This window comes from Coccinella septempunctata, chromosome 6 (assembly GCF_907165205.1).
Source record: "Coccinella septempunctata chromosome 6, icCocSept1.1, whole genome shotgun sequence".
Classification (NCBI taxonomy): Eukaryota; Metazoa; Arthropoda; class Insecta; order Coleoptera; family Coccinellidae; genus Coccinella; species Coccinella septempunctata.
In genome coordinates, this window is record NC_058194.1 from 3920437 (window position 1) to 3944636 (window position 24200).

At 36.8% G+C, this 24200-nt stretch overlaps 1 protein-coding gene across 2 annotated transcripts in view; it reads right to left on the reverse strand.

The window, feature by feature from the left end:
* Positions 1 to 23806, reverse strand: part of LOC123316059 (probable G-protein coupled receptor No18) — a 262468-nt gene extending 238662 nt beyond the window's left edge. For both annotated transcript variants that reach the window (XM_044901979.1, XM_044901978.1), the window contains exon 1: positions 23687 to 23806. The gene's annotated coding sequence lies outside the window, so the exon portion shown is untranslated. The remainder of the gene's footprint in view (positions 1 to 23686) is intronic.
* Positions 23807 to 24200: the final 394 nt, after the last annotated feature.

The window sequence follows — 24200 nt, forward strand, 5'->3', positions numbered from 1 at the left end:
GGTCCTATTTTTATTGTTCGAGTGATCCAGAACTCCCTTAAAATAGGGAATATTTCGTTCTGATGATACATAAGTATATGTGTATACATGTATTGGATTCTCGAAATAAACATTACTACTACTACTACTACTAATAGTTGGACTTAGTGAGCTTCAAAAGACTTGTGTATTGCCTTTTGGCTTTCCTATATTGTTGTTTGGACTCATCAGTTTTCAGATTCTGGCACAACCAATGAAGATTCTTTAGGTTACTACTCGCTTGCCTGACCTCAGCCGTAATCCAATCAGGCTGTCCCCTCGAAACAGAACGAGTTCTCTTGAGCGGACAAGCAGAGTCGATCAGAGATGTCAAAATATCACAAAAAGGATCAAACATGATGTCAACATCATGGGACTCATAGACTGCATCAAAGTTAGAACATGAGACCATCAGCGAAAGATCTTCATTCATCAAGATTTTCATCAGATAACAACCGAAAAGTGAGCGGAATGGCCTCAGATGATGCGATAAAATTCTCACAGTTAAAAGAAAGAACGATCACCCTATGGTCACCGATGTCTGTATCGATGACTTTCGTGGAAATGAGGCCACTACTTAGAAGTAGTCCAGAAAGTAGTCCAGCTTACTGGAACTCGTGATTCCGTGCCTGTTGGTGAACACCCTAGTAGGTTCAGTAGAAGTTACGCTTAGGTCGAAGCTAATCTGCAAATTTTCTAAGTAGCTGTGGGGTTCAAAGTAATTTATATTGAGATCACCACATACAAAAATTTCTCTGGAACCTGTGAGACAGAAATCCAGGATATATGAAAAGGTCTCAGAGAACAACTCCAAATCACCACCAGGAGGCCTGTAGCAACTAATAACGCATATATTTTTGAATGAATCATTTTTTATGTTTATAGCACAAAATTCACATTGTTGCTCCAATGAAAATTTCTGAATATGCTTCATTTGGACAGTATGAAATGTGGATTTAACATAAATAAGTGATCCACCATGTTGGCGTGTTGGTCGACAATATGACGCGGCTATAACATAACCCTTGAGCGACATGGAGGATATTTCACAAGGATCGCACCAGTGCTCTACGACACTCACAATATCGGGATTCTCAAGAACCGTGAGAACTTCAAGTTTATTTATTTTATTAGACAGTCCCTGAGCATTGAGTTCGATTAGCTTTAACTTTTTTGTTGAGATAATGTGTTCTTTCCTATATTCTAATGAATGATGAATTTTACCTCTTATACTTTGTTTGCTGATTGTTGACGTTTTCGAAAAAACCTGTTCACCGCAACTCCTTCAGGCCAAAAGGCTGGATCCATAGCCTCAGACATAAGCGCAGTAGGTAACGAAATCTTGAAGGATGAGTAAACTTCAGGTCTTTTGGATGTTAGTTTCTCACACAGTACATTAGAATAGCTGGGGCCGAAAAAATCTAGGAGTTCTTGTTCAGTCGTTGCAGGACTCAGCCGGGACACATGCAAATACGATAGTTGCTTCCTGGGGACAACATGCAACGCATCCGAATTTGAAGTGCCGATAATAGGTTTTAGAATTCTTTTATTCTTAGTGGCACCATTTGAAGTACTGTGATTCCCATTGTCAGGTTTCCCGGACACTCCATGGCTCGATCTTATCCTCCTTCGCTTTTTCCTCGATGTAACAACTGTAAATTGATCTTCTTTTGTATCCGTAGTTTCATTGACATGAGGGTTAATCAAGTTGGAAATATTATTGTCTTCAATCGTAATTTCCTTAGTTATATCGGAAACGCAAGGTACCGCAGGAACAGGTGGATCATTAGCGGAATTCCGAACAGACGGTGGAATCCCCGAGATTATTCCATGACCAACATCAGCCGATGCATAGATAAGATCATTACCACGTTGAAGATTTCTTATCACATCTGTCAGATCCTTTATTTGTTTATTTTGTGACGTGACTAATCTCTTCAGGGCATCAATTTCCTTGGTGAAAAATGAAGAGATTTCATTTACAATTTCCATTCTCAACGACAGAAGGTCCTCCCTGGCCACACAGTGTCCAATAGAATGGGATATATTGTCCTTAGTGTTCGATGTATTCATGGTGAAATTGCACTTGTTACATCTCCAATCATTCAAACTTCCATCCTCTCGGATTTTAGCGAACTTTTCAATGGATATTTCAACACACTTAATGTGATAACTATTATCACAAGTTTTACACAGTATTGAATCGTCGTATCGATTAATTTTGGCAGAACACTGCGAGCAAAAAATTCCTCGACCGCTCGACGCCATACTTCGATAGAAGTATAAATAAATTTGAATTTCAAAAAGAAAAAATTGTAACGATTGTATCGTTACAAAGTTTACCAGAAAACAGAGTCCGTGATGCTGCTGTATTCGAGATTGTGGGCATAGATTTAGTAGGACCTTTGTACCTTAAATCAAATGAGAAAGTGTGGATTGTTTTATATACTTGTGCTGTCTATCGAGCTGTTCATCTTGAATTAACATCGTCCTTGTCAAGTAATGCGTTTCTACAGACATTGAGAAGATTCATCGCTCGTCGAGGTAGACCTTCAACAATCTATACAGATTGCGGAACGAATTTCGTTGGATGTGCAAACGCCTTGCAAGAAATAAACTGGTTGGAAGTAGCTGAAAACTGTACGAAATTACACCAAATAAAATGGAAGCTGAATCCTCCAACAGCTGCGTGGTGGGGAGGTTGGTGGGAGCGGCTTATAAGATTATTGAAAGATTTGTTACGAAGAACTCTTGGGAAAACAAGTCTTGATTTCAAAGAACTGCAGACTGTTCTTTGTGATTGTGAAGCAGTTCTGAACGCTCGCCCATTGACATACATGTCCGAAGATCCAAACGATTGTATTGTTCTCACACCAGCAATGTTCTTATAAAACATCAAAGAAGTTGGAGTAACTGATCTTGAAGCCAAAGATCTTAGCAGACGATTCAAGTATCGTTTGAAACTAAAAAATGATTTGAACAGAAGATTCAAGTCAAAATATTTAGGCCGACTTACTCTCTTCTAAAAGAAAACCTCAAGTGAAACAATCGGAATTGGAGATATTGTTCTGATCTCGGATTTCAATAAAAAGAAATTGGAATGGCCCATAGGTCGAGTTGTTGAAACTATTTCTGGACGTGATGGAAGAGTGAGGTTGGTCAAGTTGAAAACTGCCACAGGTGAATTACTGAGACCAGTACAACGTATTTCATTACTGGAAATGAAAAGGTCATTAGATTCACCAAGACCAACAGTGCCAGAAAAGAAAAGCGATAATCATACCAAAGGTGAAGAGAAACAGTTATCGAAAAGATCGTTAACTAGAGATCCGGTAGTTAGAACGAGATCAGGGAGACCTGTAAAAGTTCCTGAAAGATTTGGTCATTGATTGTGTCATCACTTCGATGTATGAATGACACAAGGTGGGAGTGTGTTGGAATTAAGAATCCCCCTACTTTGTTTTTCGAATATATGTTGATCGTCGAGTTGTCAGTGTCTAATGTTTTTTTAGGAGAACTTGTCATAGTTGTCAAATACATATATTGAAATAAAAGTTGTTGATATAAGAAGTAGATTTGGCCCTCAATTCAAAAAGGTACACCCATATCTGATAGCTAGGGAACTACAGACTGAGGAAACATCAGTTCCAACAGACACGACGAATTGGAGATCGCTACGAAACAGGGCTTATGCGGAAAAATGAAAACCTGTCTTTTCCGGAGAGCAGGACAATGGAGTACAACCGTTTGCGATTCCAGGAAAGAAAAATGGATAGAGACAGAGAATTTGGACGAGCATATTGTCAAAAGTTAGTAATTTATTCTCGATTCTCGTTCGATCGAGTCAGTCAATGCATCTGACTTATCAGTATTGGTATACGCCATTCTCCTTTCTCCGTGCAAGGATGGAATTTTAGTCTTTTCTCCTCGTAGCTTTTTTTGCATTCTCCATGCAGAATGATCAATTGTATTCAGTTCTTTAACCCTTTTGTTCCATCTGCTTGTATTTCTATCAGTTTTTCTCTTGGTTCTCCCCCAGTTGTCAATTCCACGGGATTGTGGTTTGAGGATCCATCTTCCAAAGTATCAATCGAAAATTCTTGAGTTATATTTTTCATTATCGCGATATCTATTATATCTGGTATTCCTATACCAAAAGCAAGACATGTCGGTAACTCTGGTCCAATCACCATGGAATTTTGTTTTTCGGCGGAATCCTTGAGTTTTTTGCCATTTCTATTCTCTGTTCTGCTGTTCCATAATGAGGATTTACAGTTGAAATCGCCAATGCAGATTGTCGGGTTTGTTCCTGGCAACATGTTGTTCATCTCCTCTTCCAATAAATTGTTTTGTGGTCGCTCATATGCCGAGGTAATTTCGACTCTTTGTCGATTCAATTCGGCAACAATCGTCACTGTTTCCGTTTCTTCTTTTGTTTCTTCGGATCTACCTTTGAAGTAGTGTTTCAGATCTGTTTTCACCAATATTGCTACTCTTCCTCCGGTGTTTGTAGTTCTGTCGCATCTATATGTTTCATAATTCATGAAATTAAGTCGTCTGTTCCGGCTTATTCTTGTTTCCTGTAGGGCTATAATTTCAGGTTGTCTCTCTGATATTATTTCTTCTATCTTGGCTTTCCGAATGTTGATCCCGTTTATGTTCCACGGGATTATCTTGGGGGATTTCTTCCTAAAATACATAAGGTCCATTCATTCAGTGTACTGAATAATGCTTGAAGCTTTTTCTCCATTTCTCTTTCAATTTTCAACATTATCTTGTTGAAAATTTTTTCCGTGAAAATATCTAAATCATCGGCTCATTCAGATATTTTTCTGTTTTCTTGTTGGTTTTGATTTCGTCTTCTTTTGTTTCTCTTTCATCTGCATAGGCTTAGAAGTCTCCTTTTCCTGTTCTGCAGGTTTGGTTTTTACAGTTTTCAGAACTTTTCGTGCAGGTGTTGCTTTATTCGACGGCTGTTTTCTCTTCTTTCTGGTCACCAGCTTAAATTCGCTACATCCCTTGTAGCTTGCTGGATGGCCTTCTTCACCACATAAAACGCATATAGCGTTTCTTTCCTAGTGAGTTCGCAATCTTTGCTGCTATGGTTTCCCGAACACTTCACACATCTCCAAGGGAAGGAGCATTTATTTTGTGCGTGTCCGTACCTTTGGCATCTAAAGCATTGGCTTGGACTTTCTGCCTTCTTTTTTGGTTCGACCACAATACAGATGTTGTAGAGTCGTTGGATGTCGTATATATACTTCTTTTGCGTTTTAAACAGATATAATGGTATCGGCTTTTTCATTTTATTTGATGTCATTCTAGACACCTCAGCATCATCGATGCTTTTCCTCCTCCATCTGGTATGTAAAGTACTCCTTTCCAACTTGTTCGAAGAATTTAGTTATTTTTCTGTAGTCATCTACAGTTGTGGCTATAATCTTGATTCCGTCTTCCACTACGGTAGCCCGGTTATAACTGTATTTCTTGGTATAGGGAGCTTTTGAGATCTCTACCCAATCAGATGTACCCATCATCGTGATAGGTGGGATTTTATCCCTTTTAGGCACTCCCGTTCTCTTCTTGATGGTCTCCTCATTAGAAGAGGAGCTTTCTTTTCGCGCTCGTTTAGTTGGGGGCGCTTTTGGGGCCCTCGCATCCAGCGTTGCATCATTTTTCCTTGTTTCTGGTTGTGAAACAATTCCTTTAAGGGAATTATTTTTGGAAGCCGCTACCGGTTTTGTGATTGCGACGTAAGTATGATATTTCGGCATATTATTGCGGGTCATTTCCTCTCTCAAGAGGCGCATTTCACCGACCAATTGTGACACAATTCAGTCAGTTTGACAATTTGCAAAGATTATAGAGTAGAAAGATGGGAAACGAGGCGACTAAAGCGATTTGAGCGCCATCTGTGTGTCACGCGTGTTTTGAAGACGCTAGGATTGGTTAAAATATTAATTTGATTGCCATTTGCAGAAATATATGAAATTTTTTAAGATTTCAGACGTCAATTTTGATCAAAGAAGTTTTGAATGTTTCGATTCTCATTCCGCTTTTTGTTTATCTGGCTCGTTCTACATAGTTGCTGATTTTTGAATTTTTTTGTCTTATTTCTTGGTGAAAACATCAAAATATTGTTCGAAAATTATTGAATGGTGAAGAACGGTGGATCAAATAATAAAATGTATTTTGCGTGATTAAGTTTTTCACTCAACTAAGGAATATGGAAACGTAAGTATTAAAAATCGTAACATGTGAATCGGTCATTCATTGATTCTAATTTTCAGTGCTCCGAAGTGGATAAAATTCTCAGGGTTTGAAGACAATTACTTCAGCAAACACTACTAACTACATCATGTGCAATGAACATTTTACTGCAGGTCAATTGAGAACTGTTCATCGACGTAAATTGTTGTATGCAGAAAGCATCCCTTGCATGAACGGCCTATTAAGGGGAAATTATGATCTTTATAGGTCCATTCAATGATTCTCAATGTAGAATGTCAAAGTTTTATGAAACCTGCTGTGAGTGTTTTGTTCATTCATTAATCAATTTGTATATTGTGTCATGAAGAGACCATATCATAAGGAAATCATAGAAAAAAGCACCAAGAAACTATACTGACATACAGGTTTTGCATATGTCTGTAAGGTTTTTTTTTTAGTGTGGATCTGAAAATTCTTTAGATAATACCTACATATGTAACTGGAATATGTATGCTATGATGGTATATTTAATATTGGTTCATATTAATTTCTGATATATGTATTATATTTTACAAATTTAACTAAGTTCATTAATTCAGAACAACCTTTTGTACAGAAACAACACCTTCGACGTATAGCAGATCATACCATATACTTTAGTGTCCTAGTTAAAGCTTCATTTATTGCCCACTATTTCAATTTTTGTAAATTTTTTATGAATTACAAATAAACATATAGCACATCCAACAGCGTTTTTCGTTGATATCAATTGATTCCAAACAATGTTTAGATGAAAACTAACATCCTGATCACAAAACAAAACCATACTTTTGTTTTGTCGCTCAGGATGTTTGTTTTCTGATAGAAACAAAGTCAATATTGGAATGCAATACGAGAAATAGAATTCGAATTTCGCGCCCCACAATTAAAAAACAGAAAACTGTTATCAAAAAATTTTCCTGTATTGACAGTGCGTTTTTAGCGCCATCTCATTGTCACGCGTGTTTTCACTGGCCAAAATGTAGTCGGTTTTTAGTACTAGCGATATGAGGGCGTTTCCTATCTTTCTACTCTATAATCTTTGACAATTTGAGCTTTCAACTGCCCATTTTCTTCTCTGAGCTTTACAAGCTCCTCGTGTTCGTCGTCGCTGAATTCTTCAGCATCGGTCGCTTCCACGTAGGAACCCCCATTATCTGAGGTTTCCGACATGGCTTTATACTCAAAATATTAAACATTTTGAAAATAACAAAATATTCAGGAATCTTCACTGAAATAGTCTAATATAGCTATGTTATAAAGCCAAAAGTTTTCTACGCTATGTGAAAACTCAGGAAAAAGATTCGAAAAATAAGCTCATCTGATGTTTTCTGCAGAACCAACGATCATGACCTGGACTCTGGAGATGAACACTAACTTCGAAAATTTTAACGAACTAAAATTCCGATAACACATACACATATAGAACCTACACAAGCTTGAGAGACGAAATCAAATATTCCGTAGCGTTGATAGTGGGCACTTTCACTTCGACTTTCTCTTCAACTTTCACTTTTACAGCGCTATGAATAGGTCTGCTTTTGTCAAGATCTCACTCGACACTGATCTAATCCTCACTTATTTTTTTTTTTTTTTTTTGGTGTAGCAGGGGGAAAATCTGCAAACAGACGAACACACCCTCTCCTGAGGGGGAACAGTGTGGGGATTCTCACTCTCCGAGCTCGAGACCCACTAAAAACCCTTAACTGCTTCTTCATAGGTTCCGGGCATTTTGCCTATTAACCAGTTGACTCTTATGGTTTCTGGACTCTCACACGATCATAGTCGTGTTGATATTTGTATGCTGCCTATAGCTTTTATAGGTTAAGCTCTTCTTTGGTTACATTTAAATCCTTACCTGATCTTTGGGTCTTCGGTAGTAGGTTCTTGACCTTCTAGCTTCTTCCGTTGGATCGTAGTCGACTAATCTTCGTAGTTCCTCATTTGGATGTTGTTTGGCTTTGTCGAATATCCTTTCCGCCTTTCTCTTCATAAATTCTGTCACTGGTTCCCATTGCAAGTCCTTGTAGATTTGTTTGTTCCTAACAAACCAGGGTACGTCCATCGCCATTCTAAGGAGTTTATTCTCAGTGGCCTGTATTTTCTTGATGTGGGTCTTGGCTGCGAAGCCCCATGCCGCCGATCCATATGTGAGTTGTGGTCGCGCAATTGTTTTAATCATCGTCAACTTGATGTTCTTATTCATATGACTTCTTCTGCCTATGAGTGGATAAAGTTTACTCATTGCGGCTTTTGTTTTATCAACTGCACATTTGATGTGGTTTTTCCATGTAAGTCCTCTGTCAAGCGTCACTCCTAGGTATGTTGCTTCATTTTTCCATTCAACCTCTTCTCCATCAACTTCAAGGTTTTCTTCCATCCTCAATCTTCTCTTTTGCAGTAATATTGCTTGAGTCTTTCTTCCATTGATTTGGATTTTCCATTTGATGCACCATTTGAGTAATTCATCTATGGCTTCCTGCAGTCTCCGGTGTATGATCTCTGGGCGTCGATGTCTGAACGCTATTCCTGTGTCATCTGCGTACAATGTGAGCATATTTCTAGCATTCTTCGGGATATCATAGACGTATATTACATAAAGCAGAGGTCCAAGTACCGATCCTTGAGGCACTCCCGCTTCTAATTGTCTGATTTGAGAGGTTGCTCCATCTATTTTCACATAAAAGTTTCTATTCCTCAGATAGTTCCTTATAATCTTGCATAGCTTGGTCGAATATCCTGCTTTTTTCATCTTGTAGATTAGGCCTTCGTGCCATACTCTATCAAAAGCTCTCTCGATATCCATCAGAACTAATCCTGTGGCCTTTTTGGTCTGCATTCCTTCGGTGACGTATTCTATGAGCCGTAGTAATTGGAGTTCAGTCGAGTGTTCTCGTCGAAATCCAAATTGTTCGGGTGGAATTATCTTCAACATTTCTGTTTCCTCATTCAGCCTTTTGGCGATAACCCTCTCGACGACTTTTCCTAGTGCTGATAATAGGCTGATTGGTCTATAATTTTGAGGAAATTTCCGTTCCTTTCCAGGCTTGTTGAAAACTATCATTTCTGCAGTTTTCCATCTCTTTGGGTAGTATTCGGTCCTCATCACTCCGTTTGTTATATTCGTCAAGGCTGCTATTCCTTTTCTAGGCAATTTCTTCAACATATAATTCGTTATCCTATCTCCTCCTGGTGCTTTCCGGTTTTTCAGTTTCATTATTATCTTTTTGATTTCTGTTGGTGAAGCCGGTTTTGGAATGATTTCGGTTTCCGGTGGTTCCATCATCAGTTCTTCGTTTGCCTCCACTTCTTCTTCTAGATCTTCATTGTCATCATCATTTCTGTAATTTATTCTGGCTTCTCTCTCAATTGAGTCGGCAAGTGCTTCGGCTTTTTCAAGTCTCGTATATACCATTCCGTTTGCTCCATGCAGTGGAGGTATAACTGTCCGTTCTCGTCGTAAGCGTTTTTGCATTTTCCAAGCCGAGTGATCTATTGTATTCAGTTCCCTTAATCTCTGGTGCCATCTGTTATTACGCAGTTCTGTTAAAGCATTTTTCAATATCTGACTATGCTTATTCAGTTTCTTCTTGTCTTCTTCTCTTTTTGTTGTTCTGTAGATTTTCCTGAGTCTTCTGTTCTTTTTTATAAGTTCCTTTATATCCCTTGGCGTATCTCCATGTGAATGTTTCGGAATTGGTTTCCTTATTCTCTTGGTGCTTTCTTCATAGGCTTCTTTTATTTGATTTTCCAATTTTTCAACTGCTTCATCTAATTCATCCCGGGTGTTTATTTGGGGAATTTCCGTGATTTTCTCCTGAAGTAAATTCTTATATTTCTCCCAGTCTGTGCGATCCTTGGTTTGTGTCTCTTCTTCGTTTCTTGGGCCATGTCCCACTATGAATTCTATGGGATTGTGGTCTGAAGTTCCGTCTTCTATTGTATCAATGCTGATTTCTTCAGTGATGTCTTTCATTACGACAATGTCCAGTACATCGGGTAGTCCATTTACTCTTGGTATGTAGGTCGGTATATCAGGTCCTATCACAACTGCATTAAGTTTTTCAGCATAAATCTTCAGTCTTCTCCCATTGGTATTTTCCACCCTACTGTTCCATTCCTGCGATTTGCAGTTAAGATCACCAATTATGATTTTCGGGTGTCTTCCTACTAGTAGCATTTTTAGATCCTCTTCCAGCATGTCCTTATCCGGTGATTTATAAGTCGAAATAACCTTCACTTGCCTCACTTATGAGGAGTTCACTACCGTATTGACGCAAATTGAAGCCCTTTTAAATTCACGCCCCTTAACTCCACTAAGTTTTGACGCCAATGATCTAACTGCACTGACACCAGGTCATTTTTTGATGCTCGATCCACTCAACGTGGTTCCAGATTTCGATCTAATTGACATTTCGTTATAACGACTTTCCCGATGGCAATTAGTTCAGCGCCTTCAACAGGATTTTTGGCGCAGATGGAAATTTGAATAATTACATACACTGCAACAGCGTAATAAGTGGATTATTTCGTCTGCCAATCCTACGATTGGTATTTTAGTGCTCTTCAAGAACGACAACCACCCTCTCTTGCAATGGCAAATGGGTCGCATTGTAGAGGTTCACCCTGGTTATGATAAGGTTGCACATGTTCAACGGTAAAGGAAAAAACAGGTGTCTTCAAAAGACCTCTCAATAAATTATGTCCCCTACCATTGGACTAGCTTGAGAACATAAGTGGTGATATTTTTTTTGGAATTGATAATTTTTTTTTTTCGATTGTTTTCAGCTAGGTACATTTATTTTTGTTTATTTTACTGCTTTTTCATTGTAGACACGCCCTAGCGTGCCTTCGGGGGGGGGTTTATATGTTCGAAATTCATAAAATATTTTGTTTATTGAGGAGAAATTATAACATTTTTTTTAATTTTCCATTTTCATTATTGAATGAAGAAGTGGGCAATGAAAAGAAACGCCCAACCACATATGTTCCATACCTGGAATCTCTCTGCAGGAGAGATATCTATTGTTTACCACACCATAATTTTCGATTATTTTTGTTAGTTAGAAAATCGCTGATTCTGAATTGTGACTTTGAACGTCCGGTGCCTTCTTGAAGAATACAATGCAACGCCATTTTGAGTCTTCCATATTCGGAGGGCCCTCCACGCCATCGACAAAGATTTCCCAGCGACGAAGGAGTTGATAGAGCTAAAGGTAAGGACGTTTCTTAGCTCAGTTGAGTTTATCCTTAATTTATTGCCAAACACTATGATAGTTTCGTCTATTTCGAATGCCTATGCGAAAAGGGTCCATTCTCTCTCCGGTAGCTATCAAAAGAGGTGCGCTTATTTGCTATAGTTTTCTTACACCTCAAGAATATTTAATCAAAAACGCCACATCAGGGGTGTTCAGAAAACACTGCTCTTCTTCATTCTTCTACTGGGCTATTGTACAAAAGTTCTATCTTCAGAGATAATAGATATTACTGAGATAAGAATTTTCAGTTTTTGGTTTCTCGTGATTACTCTGATGTTATATCTATTGTTGAAGTTTTTTTATTTTTGTCGTTAGTGTCCTGTACTGAGACAGGGTTCAGGGGATAGGTGAGCTGATAGAAGAGTCAGATGAGGCGTCGTTTATATTCCACTGAGAATTAATAGTTAGATATATAAAAGTTGCAATTAATTAATTATTAATATTAAATGACAAATATTATCTGAGAATGACCAAGTCTACCTCTTGAAACCTATTTGAGGAATTTCGAAGAATTACTGTCAAGAAAGTTCACTTTTCAATAGAAATTATGACGCAATGAAACAGCTATGATTTTATACCGAATCAATTTGAAGACTGAAAATCGAGGCAAAGATGAAACATACATGGAGCACATGTGTGTTGAATCCAAGTTTGAACAATGAATTGGCGCAATAGGCAACCCATGATACGAAAAAGTTATTTAAAAGTTGAAAACAACGTACATTTGAAAAAAAAAACGCCTCAAATAATTTCAAAAAAAATTTTTTTCTTTTTTTTTCTGTTCAGTCCCAATGTTTGGTATTGAGCAGTATCTAATGGTATCTCCTTCGTGGTTTTCTTGTTCATTTATCGAAATATCTCTTCTGTTTTCCGTCATTTTCCGTCAATTCAATAGCTTCGAAGAATTTGCTTCCGAATGCAAACATAAAAAAGGAGTGAGCCATTTGAAATGAACCCAAAATTATAATTTGAAAATATCGTCAATATTTCATTTCGAACACCCTGTAGAATTTTGAATGGTTATGATGAATGCAGTGTCTATTTCCAGTTTTCTAGTGTTCATATCCAGAATCTTATTTCACCATTCCGACTTATAGAGTTTTTACCGAGACCCTCAACTTCACGAAAAAGCGAAATATCTCAGAAATGGCAAATTTTAAGCATATGAGATATCTAATGAAATCAGTCCTATTTAAACCATGCTTTCTAAATCTGTAGTGAAATACAGGGTGTTCCATGTTCCATTTGGTTCGTACTACTTGCTGAGAAGCCCTTATAACGTGTCGAATTTCCCCTTGAATATTTCAGCAACTCCAAAAATTTTCACTGTGTTTCATGAGCTGCCTATAAGCCATATTTGCTCAATATTTTCATCTGCCTAATTAGGTTTTTATCAAACATCCAACATGTGTTCGGACCCGTTCTGAAATATTCATTCACGGCGTGTCTTTGAGAGAAAATCATCGATTGTTACTTCGAATAGCTAGCTTGTGGGTAATTAGAGGTTCTTCACTGAATTTTCTTGTGAAAATCCAAGTTTTGGGATAAAGTGAGATCTTCTTCTGTTTCAATATTGCTGGTTTGTTTGTTGGAATAGCAATATTACCCTTGTGGGGATTAAACACGTACTTCTGCTACGACGAGGAGCATTCAATTTTAAAGGCCGCCTAACAACTTAAGTGAGTTCGTTTTTCCATACATATAATCTAGACCCTTATTGTTCTGTTTGATTTGTATTTTAGGGCCTTTTTATTTTCCTGTCTACGTATATTTTCATCCTCTAATTTCCTTCTACGAGTATAAGAGTTTTTGTTTTCCCGTTTGAACGGAACATCAGAAATATCGTAGTTTCAATCTGAAAGAAAAAAGGAGGAAAACAACTTGAGGAGGATTTTCGACGTTGTGGATTGGTTGAGATCTTTAAATTGGTAATCTCATCATTCGATTGAAAAATCCTGGTATGTACAGAGAATTTTTCTGACATTGACGTCAAGGAAGCCATTTGTGAAAAGTTTACATATTGTTCATGTGACATCTGAATTTACGTCTTTCTCATATTAATTTGATCCAGTCAATTAATTATGGTCACTTCTTGAAATAATAATAGGAAGTTTAGATATTTGTCCTCACATTCATTCAGGAAATTTCAGATTTCATTTTATTCCATACATAGACTGTTTACTGTTTCACAGTTTATTCCATCTATAAGCATTTTCAAAAGGCAAGTACATTTAATAATGTGTATTTGTAAGTAAATAATACGTAATAATATATAATACATAAGTATTCATAAGTACATAATACATTATTTTCCATCTTTAATAAATTTATGAACTGAAGTGAAATTCTGATAGAACTGTTACCTAATTGTTATATAGTGTGTACCATAATTTGTTCGAAGGTATTTCGGGAACTACGCTCGATAAAGCATAGGGAAAAGTGTTTGTACATCAGGTTCATAATCATTCAGAAAACAATAATTGTAGGGAATAGATAATAGAATCTTACATCGGAATATCGTTTTATTATTTCTATAATTTTTGAAATTACATTTTTCATGAGATATTGGACTTGGTTTACTTACCTTTTTTTTGATCGTCATTTACATTTCTCTTTCATAAGATACTCAACTTGATTTGCTTACCTTTTCTTTAATAGACATTTACGTTCTATTTCATCTGTTTCGGAGTTTACGTATTTGGCTGAAGCAGTATTCATTATTTTTTTTTGTGAATTTATGATTTTAGAGTAGTCCGTTCACCTTCGAACTATTTCTTTTTTTTTCGTTGGATCGCTAGAAAAATAAATACGTTGGCGCCCTATTTCATCAAACTGAACTCACCTCATCTCCACTGTAAGCAAACCGAGTTCCTAGCGTTTCCTTCTTTTTTTTTTGTTGTTTGTTCTTTCAAAAGTTAAGATAGTTGAACTTTTTTTTTGGGCGTTATACCCTGTATGTTGAAAAACAATTTGAAAATGAAGCACCAATTGACCTTAATGGTTCTGCATTGAGGAAAATCTGAAAATATTATTGCTTAAGGGTAATCTAGCCGTCTAGCCAACGGTGGAACACGTATAGTCCGTATTTACTTGGGGACTAGAATATGGCTAATCTTTTGGTGGTACAACAACAATATTTCTCTTCATCTATCATATGCAGATAGTCCGTCTTGTCTCTTTAACATAAAATAATACTCAAAATTTAAAGGCAATTTGGTTTTTCCTTTGAAAACAATTGAAGCAGAAACGATCGTCAATAGGCCATTTTCAACGGTCGTTGCACTCTCAATAATCGATTTCGAACATAGTTTCATATACAGGCTGTCCTGGCACTACGTGATCCTTTCTCAGGTATGTATAAGTGGATAAATTTCTTTCCTACGACGCCCTTCAGAATGGGGTGTTTTTGTGATGACTTCCGTATGATTCCTCCGATTTTCTGGTGATTTTTTGAATTTGAATCAATACGAATATCAGTAATGATTTGCTTGCAACACTTCCTCTATAAATCTTCTGGACCGCCAGGAACGGACTGATCCTAGCACTCAATAGTTAAAAACTTTTTTCTGGTTGAAGATATCGGCGAAATCTATCCATTTATGTATTTCATCATTAATTCTGCAAGATGAAAAAATACCCGTGCAACAACGAAGAGAAGCACCCTTTAGTGGCAAAGAGATATTGCAAAGAGAAAAAAAAATCGGTAACTATAGCAACAATATATTATATAGCTTGCAAAATTCATAAAAAAAAATATTTGGATAATCAATCGTAAATACGCTTGTAACTCGATAATGATTTGCACCGTTTCACCTTTTTTTGCAGAATTAATAATAACACATGAATGGAGGAATTTCGATGATATCAACCAAAAAAAGTTTCTGATCGTAAGTGGTCCATCCGTCCTTGAAGACTTATGTGGAAGGTGTTGAGACAAATCACAACTGATGTTTGTATTGAGTCAAATTCAAAAAATTACTAGAATAAGTGGAGTATTTCCGTAGATACTAAAAAAAAAACTGAAATATGGGGGAGGCACATATCTTCGCAGGAGGTGTTGTAGGACAAAAACTTAACGCATTCCTGACTAATCTTTATATGCCTCCCTCTGCTTTACGTAATATACGTTTATGATATCCCGAAGAATGCTAGAAATATGCTCACCTTGTACGCAGATGACACAGGAATAGCATTCAGACATCGATGCCCAGAGACTTTATCCACTCATAGGCAGAAGAAGTCATATGAAAAAGAACATCAAGTTGACGATGATAACAACTATCGCGCGACCACAACTCACTTATGGATCGGCGGCATGGGGCTTCGCAGCCAAGACCCACATCAAGAGACTACAGGCCACTGAGAATAAACTCCTTAGAATGGAGATGGATGTACCCTGGTTTGCTAGGAACAAACAAATCTACAAGGACTTGGAATGGGAACCAGTTACAGAATTTATGAAGAAAAAGGCGGAAAGCATATTCGACAAAGCCAAACAACATCCAAACAACATCCAAATGAGGAACTACGAAGATTAGTCGAGAGATCAGTTGAAAATTTTAAGTAACCAAAGAAGAGCTTAACCTATAAAGGCTATAGGCAGCATACAACTATCAACACGACCATGATCGTGTGAGAGTCCAGAAACCATAAGAGTCAACTGGTTAATAGGCAAAATGCCCGGAACCTATGAAGAAGCAGTTAAGGGTTTTTAGCGGGTCTCGAACTCAAGAGAGTGAGAATCCCCACACTCTTCCCCCTTAGGAGAGGGTGTGTACGTCTATCTTGCAGATTTTCCCCCTGCTACACCAAAAAAATATATGCCTTATTCACACCTGTCACGTAGTGCCAGGACACCTTGTAGAGTGTGTTTCATAAACATTACGAACAAAGTGAGAATATTTTTCTCGAAGTTATTTGAAGTCGCAAAGGTAAGTTAGGCATTTCCTGGAATGCATCTTATCCAAGATACAGGGCCTTGAATGAATTCCAAAAAATAAGGAATTCCTCAATATTTTTGAAACGGCTTGAAATATTCGAATGAGAATTGTTGAAAATGCAAACATGATTAAATTCATTTTTACAATTATTCTTATTCAATGTCGAACATAAAACATCTGTGGTTTGCCAAGATAAATTTAAAACCGTTTGTTAGTCATTAAAAATCTTCAGTAGAGCAATCGAACAATAAATTTTATAACGTCAAAAATCTTTTCAAATTACTACCCTTGTTGAACACGGCTTGAAGTTCCTTGTTATCTGGGTAGAGAAAGGCAAAATCCGAGTTCACAAATTTTATTCGTTGTTTCTCAAGAAGGAACACAATAGGCACTCTCAGGCCCAGTTGTCTGATCCCGAAACCGGTCTATAGTTGCACTTGAATTTTTCGACTTCTCTGGGACTTCCTATGATAATTCATGACTAGCTCACATTATTGGAACGTCAATTCCTTCGCTGCGCCCGCTTAGGCGCTTGGAGTACTGTATTAAAGTACTCTTTCTTTCTGTATTGTATTCTCCGGACCAGAGTACGGTCATAGTGAGCGAACCCCCTCAATTCACCCGTGGTCCTTGATGAATGTTTGCACATTCGATGACTGCGGGAAGTAGTTGAACTTAGGAGCCATGAACTGTTGTAGGAGTCTGCAGAGAAAGTGAGGTTAGGTTCAGCCTTTGCGTGACAGGTGGCGTATCGTGATGAGAATATCTCAAAGCGACGTCCCAAGATCGCATAAGAATACCATCCTCCGCTCGGGAGATTCAGTGCTATCATAGACAAAGGAAGGAAAGACAGACAACTCTCATTGATCGTTTAAAACTTTGCTGATGGCGCCTCGATGGGCAAACTATTTGTTTGAAATAGCTATATAGTAGAAAAGGATGAAATATGTTTTCTTCTCGGCATAACATAACATAACCTAAGTTTTTACGTGCTTTTTGTTGTATTTTCAGCAGTGGTAAGTCATGTTGTCGTCATAGTTTTGTAATGTTTTTCAATAAATTCAACACTTGTTGTGTTTTAAATGCATCTACGTGGATTTGTTTTCTGCAGTGAATACATAATTTCTGCATCAGTTATATCAACAAGTTTTATTCATTTATTATTGGATTATAAAGGCAAACATCTTTATTTGGGTTGAGGCACACATTCTTTGTAACATTTTAATTCAAATATGAATTTTTTAGTGCAATCGTGGAGTCTAGAAGTGGATAAGGGCTTTATACAAGATACAACTTCAGTCAGTGAAAGGTAAGTATAGTTTAAGGTAAGTATTAATTCTGTAAACCTATTGTCATAATCGAATAGTATGGCATCATTAAAATTTCAATTTTCATGTTGCAACCCAAATTGTGCTAACAAAAATTACTTGGGGTCTAAAACTAACAAGCACTTTTTTCGATCTCCTCCAAGTAGAATTTCAGAATGGGAGAATGCAATCAAATCAGTTCATTCTAATTGTATTTTTAATAAGAACAATAGAATATGTGAGGAACATTTCAGTGTAAAAAATTTTCACAATATATTTAAATCTAGACTTCTACCTTTAGCTCTACCAGATTTTCCAAATCTTTCACTGCATTCTGATCAGGATAATTTAATTATCAACAATAATAATAATAATGATTTTGAAGTTGGAGGTTCAAAATCATCTAGTGCTTGGAGAAGATCAGATTTTCCAAATTTAAATAACAATAGTTTGCCAAGTACTAGTTCATCAGACATAAACTCAAATTCACCCAGTACACTGACTGTTCCCTCTTTTGTGAAAAAAAGGTCAGGCATTTTAAAAAAAAACATGGAGAGCGTTGGACATCCGAAGACAAAGTTTTTGCATTAGTTTTATATAAACGAGGTCCGCGTTCATACAGATTTTTGTCCAGATTTTTACGATTGCCAAGAAGATCAACGTTGAATACCGTTTTAACTTCCTTTTCTTTCGATACTGGCATCAATAAACAAATTTTTGAGAAATTAGCTGTCAAATTTTCAAAATTAAAAACCCTCGATAAATTTTGTTGTTTAATGTTCGATGAAATGTCTTTATCTCACGACTTACATTATGACCATGCCTTAAGTAAAGTAGTAGGACATGTAGATTTAGGTTCAAATCTTGGACGATTCGAAGAAATCGCAAATCATCTTTTAGTTTTCATGATTTCCGGAGTTCATAAGTCTTGGAAACAGCCAATAGCCTACTATTTTACTGAAGATCAGATAAAGACAACTCATCTCAAAATTCTTATTGAAGAAGTCATAGTTGCTCTGCAGGAAATTGGTCTTCGGGTGATTTGTACAGTTTGTGATCAAGGCACTACCAACGCAGCTGCCATTAAACAGTTGATCGATGAATGCCATACTAATCAACCAGGACCTTACTTCATTGTAAATGATCAAAAAGTTGTTGTGTTACATGATCCTCCACATTTATTGAAAAACACACGTAATGCCTTAAAGTCTTACAATATCAAATTTGAGGACAACAAAATTGCCAAATGGGAGCATATTATTCAAGGTCACAAATTAGACAATAGTAGAAGATTTCGAACCATGCCTAAAATTGATTTAGATTATTTGACTATGCAACACTCGCATTTAAAAATGAAAGTCTCTGTGGCTGCTAAAACTATGAGCCACACAGTTGCGGCAGCATTGGAGATGATGTCAACCAATCCTGATTTCCCTTCTTCGGCAGTTCATACAGCAGAATTCATAGGCGATATTGATCAACTCTTCGACTCTTTGAATTCTGGTGTAACTCTCGATTTGGGGGTAAGGAGTTAAGGCGATGTGTTAGTAGAAAACGTAGACATGTCCAATTTTGGTATGCCATTTTACAGAGGATCAAAAAATGGCAGTTTTTGCACCCTGAAACGGGATTAGAATCAAAGGCTCCCAGATGTAAGGAAGGTTGGATTACCACACTTGAAGGTATAATTATGGTGTGGGATGAATGTCGTAAAGCTGGTTTCAAATACCTGCGTACAAGAACGCTGAACCAAGATCCTGTTGAGAATCTCTTCAGTCTGATTAGGCAACATGGCCGTGCGAATACTAATCCCGCTCCATATCAATTTATATCAGCACTTAAGACCTGCATTTTGAATCGCCTTGTTACACCTAGGAGCCGTGGAAAAAATTGTGAAGACGATGGCATAGACATTCTTGAAGATTTGAAAAATTTTTTGGATTTTAAATTTGACAAAAATCAAAATTATCCCACCAATTCAGTTGACCTTTCAAAATTTCAAATTATAAAGCCTCCCAACAATATTGCTGAAATTGATGACCAAGCTCTTGTTTATGTAAGTGGGTATTTTATTAAAAAAATTTTTGGTATATTGTGTCATCAATGCAAAGAATGTCTTTTAATTACTCAAGTTTTAGAGTTTCATACATTTACAATGTTTAAGGAATACGGTGATGACAAGAGGTGTTTACATTATGTTTCTGAGCAATTGTGTATATACGTTGCTCATATGCATGATGTAATCGTTGCAATTTTAGAAAGTCATGGTCATTTGTTCAATATATATGAGGAAATTCTTCGGTTCGTGACAGAAATTGTTTCATTTTCATTTTTCACATGTTTTGAACATTATGAAAATGTGCAAAATATGTTGAACAAAATAATTTTGGACCTAATTTGTAATAAGTATTTCAATGGTGTCAAAAAAAATTTGCGAAAAAAATATGTAACGGTGGAGTCAGTTCCAAAGAAATTTCTTCATACATATATAGATTTATCTTATTTTTTCGTCTGTGATAGTTTTATTTGTTTTCAGGAGTTGCTGTTTTATCAGAGTTTTTTTTTATTTATAGTTGAATATATATTTAATTACAAACCTTTAACTTTAAATGTGATAGAAATGTGATTTTCAGTTACTTAAGAATATTTTTGTTGAATGCATTTATTTTAATTTATTTATAAGTCATTAGAACATCTTTATTTTACTCAGAACTTATCTTAATTTTTTTACAATTTTAATTTTTTTTCAGTTCTGCATACATATTTATGCTCACGGCAAATTTAGGTGTGAAACTTACAGAACTATATATTTTCCCTTGAAATTGTTCAAGTTTTAAAACCTTACTTACATATTTCTTTCAATAAAAATCTATTCAGTATCGATTCCGATTTTTCACTCTGTTCCAGATTACGTGAATCAGATGGCTTATGCTGAAGTTCTGCCAATGAATCGAAGAATACAATTAATTATGTGTAGTATTCACACTGGATGTTCTTTTCTTAAATAATTTGGTTATACAAAACAATATTTGATCTGACATTACTAAATTATTTCATTACTTTTTGTTTGAAAAAAATCAATATGTATTAATTAATATCATCATTATTGCTGTATCCCGTTACCGGGAATAAATCTACAAAAAGAAGAAGGAAAAAAAAAAAATTCGAACAGACTTGTAACTTCTTAGTGCTAGTTGCGACTGTGTGCCCTCCTGTGACTAAAGAGACCCAACCGTGACCTGCAGATCCTTCCACACTCAGGGCATGGATAGTCTCCAACCAGATCTGGCCGCCGCTGTATCCTTCTCGATTCTCCATTATAACTGTGGACCAAAGACCTCCACTGTGACTTGTCTAACGCTAGTTGTTCCCAGTTATGATTAGCATTAACTGATTTTAGGGATTGATGTAGTGTATCCTTAAACCGCTTATACTGGCCTCCTGGTTTCCGGGCTCCCTCAGTGAGTTCGCCGTATAGAGCTATTTTGGGGAGTCTTGTGTCTTGCATCCTCAGAATGTGGCCGCTCCATCTGAGTCGGGCCCTCGTTACTTGAGTCTCAATTGTTGTACAACTCGCGCGCTGCAAGACTTCTGCATTCGAAACTTTGTGGAACCATCTGATGTGCATTATCTGTCTTAGATGACGTTGCTGCGTCTGTTCAAGCTGTTTAATATGTCGCCTGTAGGGAGTCCAGCTTTCGCTTCCGTAAAGAAGCGTTGGGAGGACCACTGCTCTGTAAACAGCTGTCTTGGTCTTCAGATTGAGGTCGTGATTTTGGAACACTCTGTCCTTCAGCTTCCAGAATGCCCGTGATGCCGAATTGATACGGTTGTGTATTTCCGTGTCAAGGTTAGCCCTAGTATTTATGAAGCTTCCCAAGTATTTGAACTGCTCGACCTGTTCTAGAGTTTCATTGTCCAGGCTGATATCTGTTTGAAGGCTTTCTGGCGGACTTACCAGGATTTTGGTCTTGTCAATATTGAGTCTAAGGCCTAAAGCTTCGTATATATGTTTATAGGTGTCCATCATTATCTGTAGATCCTCTGAGCTGCTAGCGATGAGTGAACAGTCGTCTGCATATTGAAGTTCCGTGATAAACTTGGTACGGGTTTTTGCTCTGAGGCGCTTCAGGTTAAACAGGCCTCCATCAAATCTGAATCTTATCCCAACACCTCTTACGGGCATGCTCATGTCAGCAATTATCGATACAGCTATGGCGAAAATATTGAACAGTAAAGGCGCTAATACGCAGCCTTGTTTTATTCCAGAGTTGGTTGAGAAATGGTCGGTTAATGTTTAATAAAAAGTATTTTAATATTTGTCGAGTATCATTTCTGAAAACAAGTATTACAAGAAGGAAACCTCACTGAAGATTGATAATAAACTGTAACTTCCAGTTTATTGTCAATTTTCAGCGAAGTATTAATTCAAATTGTTTGATTGTATGATTTGTGGCGCCAAAACGCAAATTCAAAACGATCAATGCACCACCTGGTGCCAATTTTCGTAACATGTTAGTTCGCGTCTTCTGCCGATAAGGGCGCTTCAATCACACGTAATTTATTTTACCACTGAGTCGGCACTCTTTTCCTTCTCTCTCTATGAGTACTATACTGTACTGACGAGGGAAAATGATCCCGAAACCGGTCTACAGTTGCACTTGAATTTTTCGACTTCTCTGGGACTTCTAATGATAATTCATGACTAGCTCACATTATTGGAACGACAATTCCTTCGGAATTGTTGTTTCCATTAATATTTCATATTTTATTAAGAAATCTGTTGAAATTCCATCAATAATATTAGTGACAATACGCAAATCAATTACTGTATAAATTGATATAACTGAATAGGTATTTAAAAGACCTTACAAAAAATGCAACAACACCCACATTTCCATTTAAAAGTTTTAGCGATGACGTCATCACGCTCATATAGATGACGTCAAAAATAAAATAGCCCGTTTAAAAAAAAATCGACGGGTTTCGGGATTTTTCCTTAAAGTCTCCGGCTTACGAAATAACGAATTTATTCCTTTCATTTGCATACTGTATAAGTGAATATGCACTCATATTCACAGAGAAAACATGGAAAGACATAAATAGTACCACTGATGCACTTATACGACTTTCATTTTCTCCAATCCACTGCAAATTTTCTATCCAAATGACTCCCCACTTGCCTACATCATCTAATTGAAAATACTCAATTTACCTCTGCCAAAATTTTCGAATTTTTTTACTCATAGATGTTAACATTCCCATTTCTTTTCGTAATTTTAATAAGTTACATTTGAATTAATTGCTAATGAATAACTTTTGCGTCATTTATTTTGGAACTAGGCTATATGGACTTGGTCCACCTCACCTATGAACTCCTCACATTTGAATTAGTTATTTTATGGTTTTTCGAACATAAATATTTCTTATGATTTTGTCATATCAGTCATATCAATCAGATTGACTGAAAATAAACTTGTAGAGTGAAGCAATTTTTTAATTGCTTCTCCATAGGCTTGATGAATTTAAAATTTACAGATGATTGTGAAACTGTGAAATTTAGACAGCACAGACCTCAATAATGTAAGACACTTTTCGCCAGATTGATCTTAAATATTGCTAGAAAATTTTCATCTTATTTCAGAGCGACGTACTAGTTTTCAACTTATTGTGATTTCTAATTTAGTAAATGAAGAGAAAATAATTTTTTGGGGCCAGGCAACTTTGGCCAGGAGGAAAGTGCCTCCTAAAGTTATTTCGAGAAGATTCTTAGTCCACTGTTCACGTCAGAGCTTTTCTCATTGTTTCGTTTTGAACTTTCTGAATTTTTAATGGCATGGTAGACACAATGATAAGAAAACGTATATCGAACTCGCCTAGAAGGAAATATAAATAAGATTACATATCTACTTACCTGAATAATGAGTCCGTATCAAAGAAGGTCCATAAGGCAGTTCGGAAAATATGCTTTGAACACCATATCCCAGCACTGGCACCTGACTGCAGGGAGAAATTGAAAACACTGTGTGAGAACCTGAAACAGAAAGTAAAAACTCTAGGTAATCGAATGAGACGGTATAATGAAAGGGTCAAAGATACCAGAATAATCAACTGTTGTAGTTTTCCAGGAGTTTGGAAAACGATCTAACAGTGAAAGGAGAACCTCCAAGGAGAGAGGAAATGTATAAGTACTGGCAGGCAATGTGGGATAAAGAAAAGCAACAAAATGAGAAAACAGGCTGGATAAAGGAAGCCGAGACTGAAAGTTGGAGATACAGTATAAAGAACATAGAAATCACTTGCGCTGATATAATGTATGTTCTTGAAAAAACGAACAACTGGGCTGCACCGGGACCAGACAAAATACAAAATTATTGGTGGAAACATTTTTCGAGCACCCATCAAGCTCTGGCAACCCTTTTTCAGAG